Source organism: Pelophylax lessonae (assembly GCF_965119305.1).
Source record: "Pelophylax lessonae genome assembly, chromosome: 4".
Classification (NCBI taxonomy): domain Eukaryota; kingdom Metazoa; phylum Chordata; class Amphibia; order Anura; family Ranidae; genus Pelophylax; species Pelophylax lessonae.
In genome coordinates, this window is record NC_138771.1 from 563,434,822 (window position 1) to 563,449,928 (window position 15,107).

Below are 15,107 nucleotides of genomic sequence, written 5' to 3' on the forward strand. Positions count from 1 at the left end.
AAAAAATCACACAGGTGATCAAATACCACCAAAAGAAAGCTCTGATTGTGGGAAAAAAAGGACGTCAAATTCGTTTGGGTACAGCGTCGCACGGCCGCGCAATTGTCCGTTAAATTCACACAGTGCCGAATGGCAAAATAGGCCCTGGTCAGGAAGGGGGTAAAATCTTCCGGGGCTTAATTGGTTAACACACCTGCTCCCCATTTACACCTGAGACCTTGTAACACTAACGAGTCATATGACACCAGGGAGGGAAAATGGCTAATTGGGCCCAATTCAGACATTTTGACTTAGGGGTGTACTCACTTTTGTTGCCAGCGATTTAGACATTAATGGCTGTGTGTTGAGTTATTTTGAGGGAACAGCACATTTACACTGTTAAACAAGATGTACACTCACTGCTTTACATTGTAGCAAACTGTCATTTCTTCAGTGTTGTCACATAAAAAGATATAAAAAAACATTAACAAAAATGGGAGGGGTGTACTCACTTTTGTGAGATGCTGTAGGTATTTGAATACTTCTTTTACAGGTGGACCATTGGGCAGAAGTGGTGGTCTCTGCTGACAGGGCAACTTTAAACATATCTTAAATGCCTAAATATTGCTTTGTTATAAAGGCGATAGACAGAAATGCGGAGCTGCCTGTCATAGTTATGTCAAATGTTGACCCTAATCCTGTCCTTGCCCTGACACTAGACCAGTCTTGTCTAATAAATACAAATGTAAAATTACTCACATGAGAACAACTTGGCCATGGGATTTCATAAGAAAACAGCTGTATTTGTGTACCAGGTCTATAGTTCCAAAGCTACCCATAGACATGAGAAGATGATGTGTATACAGGAGGCCCCCAAGGAAAATATCTGTGGGAACAGCTGATTAGGCAAGCTACAGAATCTCATCCGATCATTACCCCACCTCCCCTCCTTCTCACAAGCAGCAATGGCATTGGCATCAGCAATGATGTGGAAAAATTGCAGAATAGTCTAAAATACTTTGTTCCTATTGGCAAATTTTATTTTATTTAACCCTTTTGCTATCATTTTTTTTTTTTTTGTACACATTTTTAAAATGTGCATTTTAGGATTACTTAAAAAACTCCCAAACAGTATATATTTTCTGTAAGCATAGACTATGTAGAATAAAATGGTAGAAGTTACAATATTTTATGTTACACGATATTAGAGCAACTGTTTATCAAATCTGTATTATTATTTAAAATACATTTAAATTAATTTTAGTGCACACAAACACAATATATTATCTATTTGTTGGTAAAATATAAAAGATAGGGCTGCGATGAGTAAATAGGTACCAAACACATCAAGCCTCAAAATTGTCTGTGAATTACTATGGTATTCAAAATTGTCCATAGGTGCTGCTTTAAAAGCCATTAAAGCTCATCATTTTTGAGTTATCCATGAATGACAGTACTAGAATTATTTCTCTCACTCTGGCATGTTCATAGATACCTAATATAAGTGGCGCAATTATTTTCATACACAAACACTCAACGTGTACATTTTTGTGCATGGGGTTTGTAAATTGTTTTTGGGTGTTTTTTTTTTTTTTTTTTACACTTAATTTTTTTTAAAACTTTTTACTTTTTTTTTATTTTTTTTATATAATTATTCATTGTTATCACAAGCAGCTGACAGGTCCCCTATGTAATAGCATAATTCAGATTACAGAATGTCTTTAAAGCGGAGTCCCGTCCTCGGAAATTATTTTTTACTAAAAATACCCCCGGTACAGTCAGGGCTAGTACATTCCACAATGGATAGCCAGTGTACTGTCCCAGGTCGCACTTACCTTTTAGAAGAAATACTTACCTTGAAAATTTCTTCTCCAGCGCTGCCATCTCAGGTGTGGGCAGGTGAAGCCAGCGCGTTCTCTTCGGTCCCACAATGCACTGCACCGGCCCCATCGTCACTTCCGGGGCAGGAGCGTTATCCCTGCACAGCTTCTGGGCATGCCTGACGCGCCTGCATCGGAACTAACGAGCAGGCGCATTGATTCATGCTGATGATGTTCAGCTCCCAGGAATCAATGCAAGCAGGAAGTGACGGCGCGGGCCGCGGCCACAGAGGGAGGAAGTGGAATAAAGGTGAGTATATTTTCTTCAATATCAAGGTAAGTAAACAAAAAAAAATTGTGATTATCCATTTATTTTACAGGTGACACTGAGCAAGCGGATGGCCCAAAGTGGATTTTGAGGCCGGAACTCCGCTTTACGGTGACATCAGGCGTCTATTACACCTCGGCACTCTTTGTGCTTGATTAGCTTCTTCCCCAGCTACAGAGGCCAGGGATTGACAGCTCTGAACCCACTTCCAGGGTTCACTTCCAGGTTCATTGTAGCTAGGGAAGATCAGCGATTGAATTTTTCTGCTGGGCTCCCTGCTGACACCTGTCACGTAGGTCTTGGGCACCCAGGAGGGATGGGGGTGTCTGGGATCCATGGCGATGGGAAAAAGTAGGTGGTAGGATCCTGCACACAGTGACAATTTCCACAAGAGAGCCTACAGTCAGCTAACAAAACATAAACAAACTCCCAACTATGACTTTGTGCACATGCTTGCACTGCTATTGACATGTGTGTATACTGTACATCGATGGCTGCAAAAGGGTGAAACCCCAACAAACTTTTCCCATGCCTGCACTGCGCAGGTCAACTGCTCATTTTTTCTAAGGGTGAGCAGAAATCCTATACTCACCCAATACTTTGATTCTCTGGTAAACAATGCCCCCCCCCCCCCCCCCCCATGGTCCAGCAATGGATTGCTCCTGGTCTATGGAGCTCTGGGCATGATGATATCAGGAACAGTCCACCGCACAAGACTGCTGTGAGGAACTGCATGTGTGTGTTTGTGTAGGGAGGGGCAGAAGCCCTGTGGACCGGTCTTATGCTCGGAGGATTAGAGGCTCAGGTAAGTATATCTCCGCTCTCCTCTCCCCTAGAAAAAAAAAAGTAGTTAACCCGTGCAGTGAGGGTACAGCATCAGCACAAATGGGGTAAGATCTGCCAATCAATACATCTACTTGTATGTCTAGTTGCCTCCATCCCTAAATATATATTGCGAAAAAAACAGGGAAGTGGGACTTTGAATGAGTGCAGCTAGACACATACGTTTATTGAATAAACAGCATAAATGACCCCGAAAGGGGACCTATAGAGAGCTGACATATAATCAAATGTACAATTCATAATATAACATATACAATTACAATTCATAATACACATATACAATTCATATAAATAAGAATAAATACACGGATAGCAGATCAAATACAAATCTCTAAGCCCCGGTTCACACTTGTGCGAGTGTGGGGTTCGCATGTAATGTCGGAGCGCACTGCTCCTTCATTACATGCGATCGGCTGTGCGGTGCGAGTTTAGCCATACACTTTGTATGGCTAAATTCGCACCGCAGCCGCAGCAAACACGCACAGGGACCCTTTTTGGAAGCCGCATCAGGATCCGATCGCACATCGGTTCACACTTGTGCGATCCGATCCTGTGCGAACTGCACGATCGCACTGCGATATGCGATCAAACTGGGGGTGTCATTAAGATTACATTGACACCCCCAGCGTATCGCATATGGCAGTGTGAACTGCCAGGGGTGCGTGTGCGATGCGGGAACAGGCTGCGGATTCACAGCCTTCCCGCACTAGCATAAGTGTGAACCGGGGCTTAAAGTAATGGTAGATTCCATATGACACCATATTCTCTATAGGTACACAATCTTTCAATATGTAAAACTTGAATGAAATGTCTGAATAAATGTAGGCTCGAAGCGTTATTACAGCATCACTGCATGGGAAAAATGTACGTATTTTGCCTGGAGTTGGGCTTTAAAGCTGAAACTTTATCTGTCTATATATTGCCTTACTTAATTCTTCCCTCCACCCCCACCTTCAATATGCTAATATATTTTTTTAATAATATAAAATTACTTAATTGTAGCACTGCCCCCTTGAGGACCGCTGGACATTACACTTACAGGTCCCCCTGGGTTACCGTTAGCAACATTCACAAATCAACACTTTACTTCTTTGGCTCAGTCAATAATCAGTCCAGGGATATGTAGTTGTTTTTGGTGTTTTATTTGAAATAGGGATGGGAGAAGGGAAAACTGGGATACTCCAGATTGAACTATTCACAATAGATGAGGACTTCTATCTGAAGATGCAGCCCGGCTGCAGATACACCTTGCCACTAGATGAATTTAGGTTAAGTCTCTGTACAGACGACTTAGTTGGATAGATTATCTTCAGGATACCTGCCTAGTATCCCTTTTCACTTGACACACTGACACCCATCCTCTGACTATCCTACACCGGGGTGGTCCCCCTCAGGTCAGACCCCTAGACACGATCCCCTGTACTCACGATACTGTTTTTCGAGGGTCTCCAGTGTCTTTACCCTTCCAGTGTCAGTTCTCCTGGACCACTGGGTTCAGTTCCTTTCCTCTGGTCCCCAGGCCGACTGCCACTGCTACAGAGGAGGAGGCAGCCGCCACCCTCCCTCCAGGACTCTGCTCACCAGAAAAAGACCCCGCAGCACATGTGCTCCTGGTTTTTATACAGTATCCCATAATGCACTGAGACAGTCAGTCTCTACCAATCACTGGGACTGTATCCAAGCCATTGTACCCATTGGTCAGGTTTCCTCCCACTGTCCAATATGCCTCACTATTAAACCAGTGTGAAACACTATCTAGACCCAATGAATCATACACTGAACACACTGAGCAGACCTAACTCACAGATCCTGCTCTCTGGTAGACAGAAAGCACTATACATTTCCCTGCTGTTTCTCTAATAGGCAGACAGAACCAAAAACTATACTCTCTCACTAACACCTACCTAGGAGGAGGCTACATAAATAAATGAAAAAACCTTCTACTTCTTATCTTATTTAAGTCTCTGTGCATCTCTATGCAATGCAGATAGATCGTAGCTGGTGGGAGAGGCCTGCAGGGTGCTTTACATAGTTTCTTGAGAACACCATGGCACCCTGAATCAGTGTTCTTCTCAACAGCCCTCAGACCTGATGAAAGCAGTCAGAAGTTATGCAAATACAAAAAAATGCCTTAATGGGTGGATATCAGTCTAGAGGAGTAGGATTTCCTAGACAGACTGTATTTGAAGGCAGACCACCCTAGGTAGTGCCTATATGTAAGGCTGAGCCACCATGATTGAAAAAACTGAAATCCAATGTCTAAAAGAGGCCGGCAAGGAACAGTAAGGCTGGGGAAAAAAAAGTGCTAGATGGTGTTGGATGCCCTTCACCCAAGCCATGAGGCTGTTCTATCTGACCTTCTGCAGCTTCTAATGCACACCATGAGAAACCCACAGTGTGCAGTGAAATCAGAGGAAGACATTTCAGTAACAGAGAGCAGCCTGTAAAACTGAGCAGGACTAAAGACAAGCCTTTTTTTCTCTACATTTTTCATTGGAATATTGAACATGCTAGCTCACTCCTCTGGGAGAAATTAATTTCTCTGACAGCAATATGGTTCCTAAGAAATAAGGATTTTAAGGATTAGGAAATACTTTTTATGGAAAAATGAAAAACATTGTTTAATTTCTAACTAAGCAGCTCTCTTCTCTCCCCGCAGCTGGAAAGCCATCGAAAGGCGCCCACCTGCTCTGTGTCATTCCAACTAATGTATTTTTAAACCAAATTCACCAAAAGAGAAAAGAAATTATCTATGAGTTCCGTAAAATTGCTGACATTTTCAGAATACCTGGAAATGCTGGTCTACTACTATTTGATGAATGTGTTCACAGAGAATGTTTTGTATCTGTCATCACGAGCGGTGAAAAATACGCTGAGGCAAGTCGACGCTACCCCTGTACCTCACATTTCTATACTGCCTTGTAATAAATCTTTCTGCTTCCATCAAGGAATCCAAATACATACATATGGCATGTAAATTATATGTACTACAGAGTTTTCTGGCTGCTAGGATTTTACTTATAAAGGTATTTACCATAGATTCCATGTAGATTTAGATATTTACCATAAGCTGATATTAACCGCTTGCCGACCGCCGCACGACTATTTACTGCGGCGGTCAGCCCCGTACAGGCAAAGTGACGTAGGACTACGTCACTAGCCTGTGAGCCTCTAGGGGGCAAGCGCGCGCCGCCAGAGGGGCGCTCCCGCCCTCACTCGTTCCCTAACAAGTCTGCGCGTGTGACGGGCAGACCCGATGTCCGCCGGTCACTCGCGATCGTCTGGTGCAGAGGGAGAAAGGCAGGCGGCTAATGTAAACAAAGCCTCCTGTCATTCTCCCTTGTGTAACTGCAGAGATCATACGGTCCTGCTATGTAGGATCGTATATCTCTGTGGTTACACGAAAAGCCACGCCCCTTTACAGTTAGAGACACGCCCCTAGGGACACATTTAACCCCTGCCTCTCCAATAAAGTTAACCCCTTCCCTGCCAGTGTCATTTTTACAGTAACAGTGCATATGTATAGCACTGATTACTGTAGTAATGTCACTGGTACCCCCAAAAGTGTCAAAAATGTCAGTCAAGGGTCCGATCTGTCCGCCGCAATGTCGCAGTCCCGCAAAAAAAATCGCAGAACGCCGCCATTACTCGTTAAAAAAAACCCACTAAAAATGACAAAAATCTTTCACTTAGTAAACGCAATAACTTTTGCGCAAACCAATCAAAATACGCTTATTGTGATTTTTTTTTTACCAAGCGTATGTAGCAGAAAACAAATTGGCCAAAAATGTTAAAAAATTTAGATTTTTTACGTTTTTTGCAAAATAGGGCCTGGTCAGGAAGGGGGTAAAATCTTCCGGGGCTTAAGTGGTTAATCAATGACAACATAGCATAGCTATCCAGGTTCTGAGCACCACTGGTGCTCTGAAAGTGGAACTAAACCCTCCTGTCCTTTACAGCCAAGGAAGCGGCCATCTTAGCCTCTGTTTGATCCTTCACCCGGCATTCATAGGAGGATGAAACTTGCTCCATGCAGACCTGCTCCCACCCTTCTGCTAAAGCACACTGTAAGCTGTAAAGCGGAACTTTACCCATAACAACTTGCTTCTTGCTAGAGGTTGTCATTTTGCTGAAGCCCGAAGCCCCCAAATAGCAGTAAATCATAAAGTGGAACTAAACCCATAGATTTAACGGATTCAAAAAACAGTTATATTCTTGGAATGCTGGGATGCTAACTGTCACATTTGCTTGTGTCCTCAACCAAACTGTCAAACCATCAAATGGCTGGTGTCATAACGGATCACATGTGCAGCACCATGGCAGTTGCTGTTTAACCGCTTGCCGACTGCGCACAGTATATTTACTGCGGCGGTCAGCCCCGGCCAGGCAGAGTGACGTAGATCTACATCGCTAGTCTGTGACAGGGTTTTGAGCCAATAGTGGGCGAGCGCGAGCCCGCTGAGGCGCGCGCCCGCCCCGGCTCGTTCACAGAGGAGTGCGCGCGTGTGACCGGCAGACCTGATGTCCGCCGGTCACACTACGATCGTCGGTAGAGCGGGAGAAAGGCGGGCGGCTTATGTAAACAAGCCGCCTGTCATTCTCCCCTGTGTAAAAATGGAGATCAGACGGTTCTAATATGTAGAACCGTTGATCTCTGTTTTTACACTAGTAGCCATGTCCCATTACAGTTAGAATCACGCCCCTAGGACACACTTAACCCCCTCCCTCTCCAATACAGTTAACCCCTTCCCTGCCAGTGTCATTTTACAGTAACAGTGCATATGTATAGCACTGATTACTGCAGTAATGTCACTGGTAACCCCAAAAGTGTCAAAAATGTCAGTCAAGGGTTCGATCTGTCCGCCGCAATGTCGCAGTACCGCAAAAAAAATCGCAGATCGCCGCCATTACTCGTTAAAAAAAACCCACCAAAAATGACAAAAATCTTTCCCTTTGTTAGTAAACGCGATAACTTTTGCGAAAACCAATCAAAATACGCTTTTTGCGATTTTTTTTTACCAAACATATGTAGCATAAAACAAATTGGCTGAAAATGTTAAAAAATTTTGATTTTTACATTTTTTTTGGGGGGGAATTTCATATAAAAAAATTTGAAAAATATTGTTATTTTTGCAAAATTTACGCACTTTTTTTGTTTATAGCGCGTGATCAAAAAATCGCACAGGTGATCAAATACCACCAAAAGAAAGCTCTGTTTGTGGGAAAAAAAGGACGTGAAATTTGTTTAGGTACAGCGTCGCACAACCGCGCAATTGTCCGTTAAAGTCACGCAGTAAAAAATCGCAAAAAACCCCCTGGTCAGGAAGGGGGTAAAATCTTCCGGGGCTTAAGTGGTTAAACAGAAGCAGCTTCCTTGGCTGTAAAGGATAGGAGGGTTTAATTCTGCTTTATGGCTGTCAGCAGATCGTCCTTTACAAACTTAGCAGTGCCTACAAATGCCTAAAATGGGAGAGAACTGAGCATGTGCAGAGCAGGGTGAGACAGTGTATTACTGGATTTTAAAAAGTATAGACACTTATTTGTAATGTTTTGCATAGCTATGCATGCAAAAGGAGCCATCCTGAAGTGATATAGCAGGACTTTATTTTCTAACTAAAATTCCACTTTAAAGCGGTGTTCCGCCTCCCACTCCAAAAATGAAAAGTTAGCAGCTACACATACTGTAGCTGCTGCCTTTAATATTAGGACACTTACCTGTCCTGGAGTCCAGCGATGTTTCCATCGGCTGTCAGATGCTGCCGCCGCCATTGCCGGTAAGAGAACAAGGCAGTGAAGCCTTGCGGCTTCATGGGCGGGTCCCCTCTGCACATGCGCGAGATGCACTGCGCTCTCTTACTGGCCCAGAAGCAGAGGAAGGAGGAGGGAGGAGTAGGGGGCCGAACCTCTGACATACGGCGAGGTCCAACAGAAGTGGGGACAGGGTACCTGTCAAAAACAGGTACTCGCTCCCCCCCCCCCCCCCCGAAAGGTGCCAAATGTGCCACCGGAGGGGGGGGGAGGAGACAGATAAGCAGAAGTTCCACTTTTGAGTGGAACTCCACTTTAAGGTGGAAGTAAACCCATCGATTTAACAGTTAAAAAAAACCCTTACATTCGCGGCACATGCCAGGAATGTAACTGTCACATTGGTTGTGCTGTCAAACCATCCAAAGGCTGGTGTCATAACTGATCACATGTACAGTATCATGGCAGTTGAAGATTAAACAGAGGCCAAGATGGCAGCTTCCTTGACTGAAAACTACCAGAAAAATTTTGGAGTTTGTCCCTTTGGAAATTTTAATTTGGAAAGTCTGAGGTCCGGTTCACACTTATGCGAGTGCGGGAAGGCTGCGAATCCGCAGCCTGTTCCCGCATCGCAAACGCACCCCCGGCAGTTCACACTGCCATATGCGATATGCTGGGGGTGTCAATGTAATCTTAACGACACCCCCAGTTTGATCGCATATCGCAGTGCGATCGTGCAGTTCGCACAGGATCGGATCGCACAAGTGTGAACCGCTGTGCGATCCGATCCTGATGCGGCTGCCAAAAAGGGTCCCTGTGCGTGTTTGGTGCGGCTGCAGTGCGAATTTAGCCATACAAACTGTATGGCTAAACTCGCACCGCATAGCCGATCGCATGTAATGTCGGAGCAGTGCGCTCCGACATTACATGCGAACCCCGCACACGCACAATTGTGAACCGGGGCTGAATCAGATGTCATACACACCATACGAAAATCGAATGATCATGTCTCGTATCATACTTTACAATGAGAAGAGGAAACTCTGTTGGAGACCCTGATGTAAAGGGGGGGGGACTCTGATGGGGAATGTAAGTAAGTAAGAGGGACTCTTATGGGGAAACTGATGTAAAGAGGGACTCGTTCATTATAAAACACATTTTTTTGGCCTGCAAATATTGGTAAAATATAAGATGCGGTCCTTATACTGAAAAGTGTTTGGACATCCCTGTACTACACTATATAGCATTATACTGATCTCCCTGTTTAATCTTTTGACGGTTCTTTCCGGAGTCTATTCTCCCCCTCCCCAAGCTTTCTGTCATCATGTCAGTGTTTTACTGTTTAATTACTCCAGGCTTCCTCCTCTGTATATGTTGTTTTGATTGTATGCTGAGGCATTTGATTCTTAAATAATATGTATATATATATATATATATATATATATATACATATATATATATATATATATATATATATATATATATTTTTTTTTTTTTTATCTTATGGTTATGCTTTACATTGAGCCCATCTTTTATTGAGTGACTCCTTTAGGGCTCTTTTAGATGAGTGTTCCGTCTCTACATTTTTATATGGTTCTAGACAGAACACAATGGGAGTGATTTACTAAAGGTAAATAGTCTGTGCACTGCAAGTGCAATTGCTCTAGATCTGAGGGGAACATGCGAGTAAAATAAAAAAAAAACAGCATTTTTGCTTGCACATGATTGGATGATAAAAATCAGCAGAGCTTCCCTTTATTTCAGAGCTTCCCTTCAGATCTAGAGCCACTCCAATTGCAGTATACTTCTAGTGCACAGTATAATTGCCTTTAGTAAATCAGCCTCATTGTATCTCTATGGGCAGTAGGATGTAAATGAATGTGCGTCCATTTACATCTGGCCACGTCAATCAGTTTAGGTCTGCAAAAGCAAACTGTAACGGATCAACCGGCACCCCGACTGGGCACCTCCGTTGACGGATGCTCCTAGTGCTTCCCGAGGGTTCCAAGCACTCCACCAGACACTGTAACCACTTCAGACCCCACGAACCGCCGCAGCTTGGTTAGGGTCTCGCCATCTCCTACCCACCCTGGACCTACGACAAGGATCCAGGTTCCCGTGGGTGACCCTCTCTTTCCCCAGAGAGTGAAGTAGGAACAAGAACAAGCTCTTACACAAGCTCTTACAAGAGTTTAGTCATTATCCAAGGGAGTATGAAGGACATAGCAATGCCTTGTATATTCCCCCAATGAGAGCCAGGACTCTAGATTGAGAGTAAAGTATAACTCCACTTTATTGAACAAGAAACATACTTTTATACAGTTTTCCTCCTCAAGGTTACCGCCCAGGTGGACCTTGTTGAAAACAGGCCCTGACATTCACAATACAATGAAAACAGAGTTTTACACTCCCATACAGTGTACACAAAGATATACACTGTGGGACAATCCCCCCTCCCCCTTAGCAGACAGTCCACATATACATATACATCCCATAATAAGCTTATCTTAAGGCAGACAGAACAATGTGAGGTCATTAACATTTAACAATGAGACAGGCACAATCCACATTCCCTCCCAATATCCAAACAATAGGGAAGTCTTCCAATGACAGTCTGTGTGTGTCTCTTACAGACCAGCACACAGAATACACATTATCTAGGAGGCAGACTTCATGGCAATGGTCTATAACAGTCTAAGTCTCCCAGTGTAAAGTGGGAATAAATCTTCATATTTCTATATGAAGATATTGCTTACAAATCTTACCGTCCCATCTGAAGCAATTCAAACCATTAAGTATCTGCTGAGGGTGAATACCGTCACATATCTTCCCCCCAAATGTAGACTAACCAGGTACCAGACCTCCAACTGGTCTGTGCCTGAGTTAGTCGGGTAATAAGTACCAAAGAGTCAATCCATCAAGACAGCTTCCTTGACAAAGTTCCACATAGTTTGTAAGTTTGTCCTGGCAAGGCGCATGGAGCTCTCATAGCCGATCAGTCTGTGGAAGTCTGGTTTGGGCAGGCCAGACTGGGCCAGACTAATAGACACAGGGTGACTTAGACATAAGAGGAGCCTAGTAAGCTGAGAGAGGAACTTTCCAACCTCTCTAAGGTAGGCTGTGTTCCACGGGCCCTCCCAATGTCTGCACCCACCCATTACCCCAAACAAATTGTCCAGAAGACAGCGTTACTCACCAAGCCAACCTCAGCCTCTCTCATAGAAGATACCCGCCGCTGTGGATAATCTTGGACTGGCCCTTCTCCCAGGAGTCCTTTCAGCCACTGGAGAGAAGACAGGGTGATGTGGTTCACTTTCTCAGGCTGTTGGGGATCTGGGCCGACTGTCCAGCTGGGATATAAACGTGAAGACTGCAGTCCCATCCACTACCACACGAACTCCATCTTTTGTATGTTGAGGGCAGAGGCCAACTTCACTCTGCTCTGTTGCCATTTCTTCTGCTGGGTTGGTGTCATCTTTCTGGGGCACCAACTGCTGCTGGGAAGGGGAGTCTGCTGCTCCATCTTCCTTACCCTCATTTGGCAGTTGGGACAACCTTTCTCTGGTACTGTCTCCCAGATGCACAGATCCCGGCTGGGGAGGGAAGACAGTTTCCTCCACTCTGACTGACTGTTGGGGAGGGAGGGCAGCAACCTCCTCTCCCTTCTCACCCTGGGCCTCCGGAACTGCCACATGTGTTGGACAGAGATCATGACTCTCTGTCTGGCTGCAACCGCTTCAGCTGGGTGTAGAAACTTCACTTCATCAGCTTGTTGCTCGAGCAAGAGGCCAATTTCCCCAGCTTCCTGGAACTCTGTAGCTTGGATTGGGGTTGGTAAATACTACCCCCAGGACCTGGTTGGGGGTCTGCTGTTGAGAGGAGGGATCACCTACCTCCTCCTCCTGGTATTCCTGTGGGGTAGGTTGGGGATCTGAACCAGCCGTCTAGCATCCCTGTAGGTCTGGTGCAGAGACTGCAGTCCCATCTGCACCATTGGAGTCAGGGCTGTTGTCTCCCTGTGGTTGGGGAGAAGAATTAGTTGTCTCCTCTCCCTGGAAGGTACATTGCCGCTGGGGAGGAAGAACGACCCCTTCAGCTCCCTGTAACACATACTGCCACTGGGAGGAAGGACGACACCTTAGGCTCCCTGTGACTCTGTCTGCCGCTGGGGAGAAGAACTAACTTGTCTCTATTCCCAGTAACTCCTGCTGTAGTTGGGGATCTGGGCCGGCTGCCCAGCCTCCCTGTAGGGCCGGTAGAGAGACCTCGGTCCCATCTCCCCCTGCCATCGGTGAGTCTTCCCAGTAACAGTCTATAATGTCTCTCTAACTGTGACAGTCTGTGTGTCTCTCTCACAGACCAGCACACAGAATACACATTATCTAGGAGGCAGACTTCATGGCAATGGTCTATAACAGTCTAAGTCTCCAAGTGTAAAGTGGGAATAAATCTTCATGTTTCTATATCTCATAAATGATAATCAAAAAATTCATAAGACCTTATAAATATTATAAAGTGGTTAGTGCAAAGAACTTCAAAGTGCAATGTCAGTCTCTTGGTGATGAAAAAAAGGTGAATCCACTCATGCTCCCCCCCTCAAATTGTCACTCACCAGAAGACTGAACTCCTTCAGGGGTCAGAGGCACCAACAAATGGATTACTGCATGATCCTATATCTCCTCCTCCACCTCCCTGGGTCTGATCAATGGGGACTCTCATCACTGCTGAGGAGGTGTGCTAGAGAAAAAGGCCACAGATGAATATTAAACATGTAGGCAAAGACAACGCCTTCTGGAACAATGTGCTGCTTGAATGGACCTCACTAATTAAAGAAGGTCTATATGCGCTTTGTAGCGTTATAAGTGGCACTGCTCCCACCGGCTGTACACTCCAAATCTGTGCCTCTCAGCAGCTCTCAGTGTGGTGTTAATAATATAGGAGGCAAGAGGAAAGAACAATAATGCAAGTTGCTAATAAGTATTTATTTCCATATATAAATCTACTCACATTTTAAAAGTAAAAAACGAGCATTTCACATTTTTGGTATTTTTTCCCATGAGGAGTGCACACACTATATAGACAGCACCGCCTATACCTGTTCCCCATATCTTTTTAATGCAGAAATGATTTGAGTAGCTAAACAGCCACTCGGCCACTTCTGCGGGCAGCAGAATGTGGTCCCCCTCCCCTCCCGCCGCCACCTCTTCCGAGCTCTCCTATCCAATCGTCCCTGGAGCACTCAGACTGGCAGAATTCAGCTACACAGAACAGAGAGTGGAATTGACGTTAATCCTCCCTCTCTGTAACCCTGGGAAAAGAAAGAATGATATTTCCTCACTTCTGGTTCCACCCCTCCATTAACCTGGCCACTAGCGGCCAGGAAAAGCGCCTGATCAGTCCGATCTGTGTCTGATTGGCTGCCTTGGAGGCCAGAGGAGAGATCTGGGGTCTAAGAGATTCCAGATCTCTCCTTAAAGAGGACCTGACACAGCCCATGCTGTCATAAGGGATGTTGGTCCTCCCTTTTGAGAGCAATAAAGTTAATTCATTTTTTTTTCTTTTTTTTTTTAAATAGATTAAGATAAAATAAATAATTAAAAATGAAAAATATTTTTTAAAGCACCCCGCTCATCTGTGTTTATGCGCAAATGCAAACCCATACGTAAGTCCCATGCACTTATGTTAAAGCATAAGAGCAATAATTCTAGCACAAGATCTCCTCTGTAACTCTAAACTGGTAACTTGCAAACATTTTTAAAGCGTCACCTATAGATTTTAAGGTACTGTAGTTTGGGCGTTATTCCATGGGCACATTCGATTTTAAAGCTTGACGTGTTTGGTATCCATTTACTTTGCATAACATCTTCTTTTAACATTTTACCAAAAAATTGGGTTTTATATTGTGTTTGTGTGCAATAACATTTATTAAAGTGTATTTTTTTCCAAAAATCTGCATCTGAAAAACTGCTGCTCAAATACGTTGTGACATATATATATATATATATATATATATATATATATATATATATATATATAATGTTTGGGGGTTATAAGTAATTTTCTAGAAAAAAAAAATTTTTATAATGTAAGAGAGTATGTCAGAATTGGCCCGGCTGGCGAGTGGTTAAAAAAAAAATTCTATTCAAATATGTATTCTTAACTCAAAATAGGTCCATCGATTGCTCTCATCCTCTTGCAAATCTTCAAATTATTATAATTTTTTTATTTTCTTTGCTGCTGTGATCCAACTTCCTGTTAGAGGACGGCTATGTTTGTTCTCCATGGTTCCACTGTATGTAGGAACGTAGCCACCCTCTCTTTCTCACTCCAAAAATAGACTATGGACAATGTGATGTGTATGTGCATAGAGCAGTGCACATGGCCACCATTAA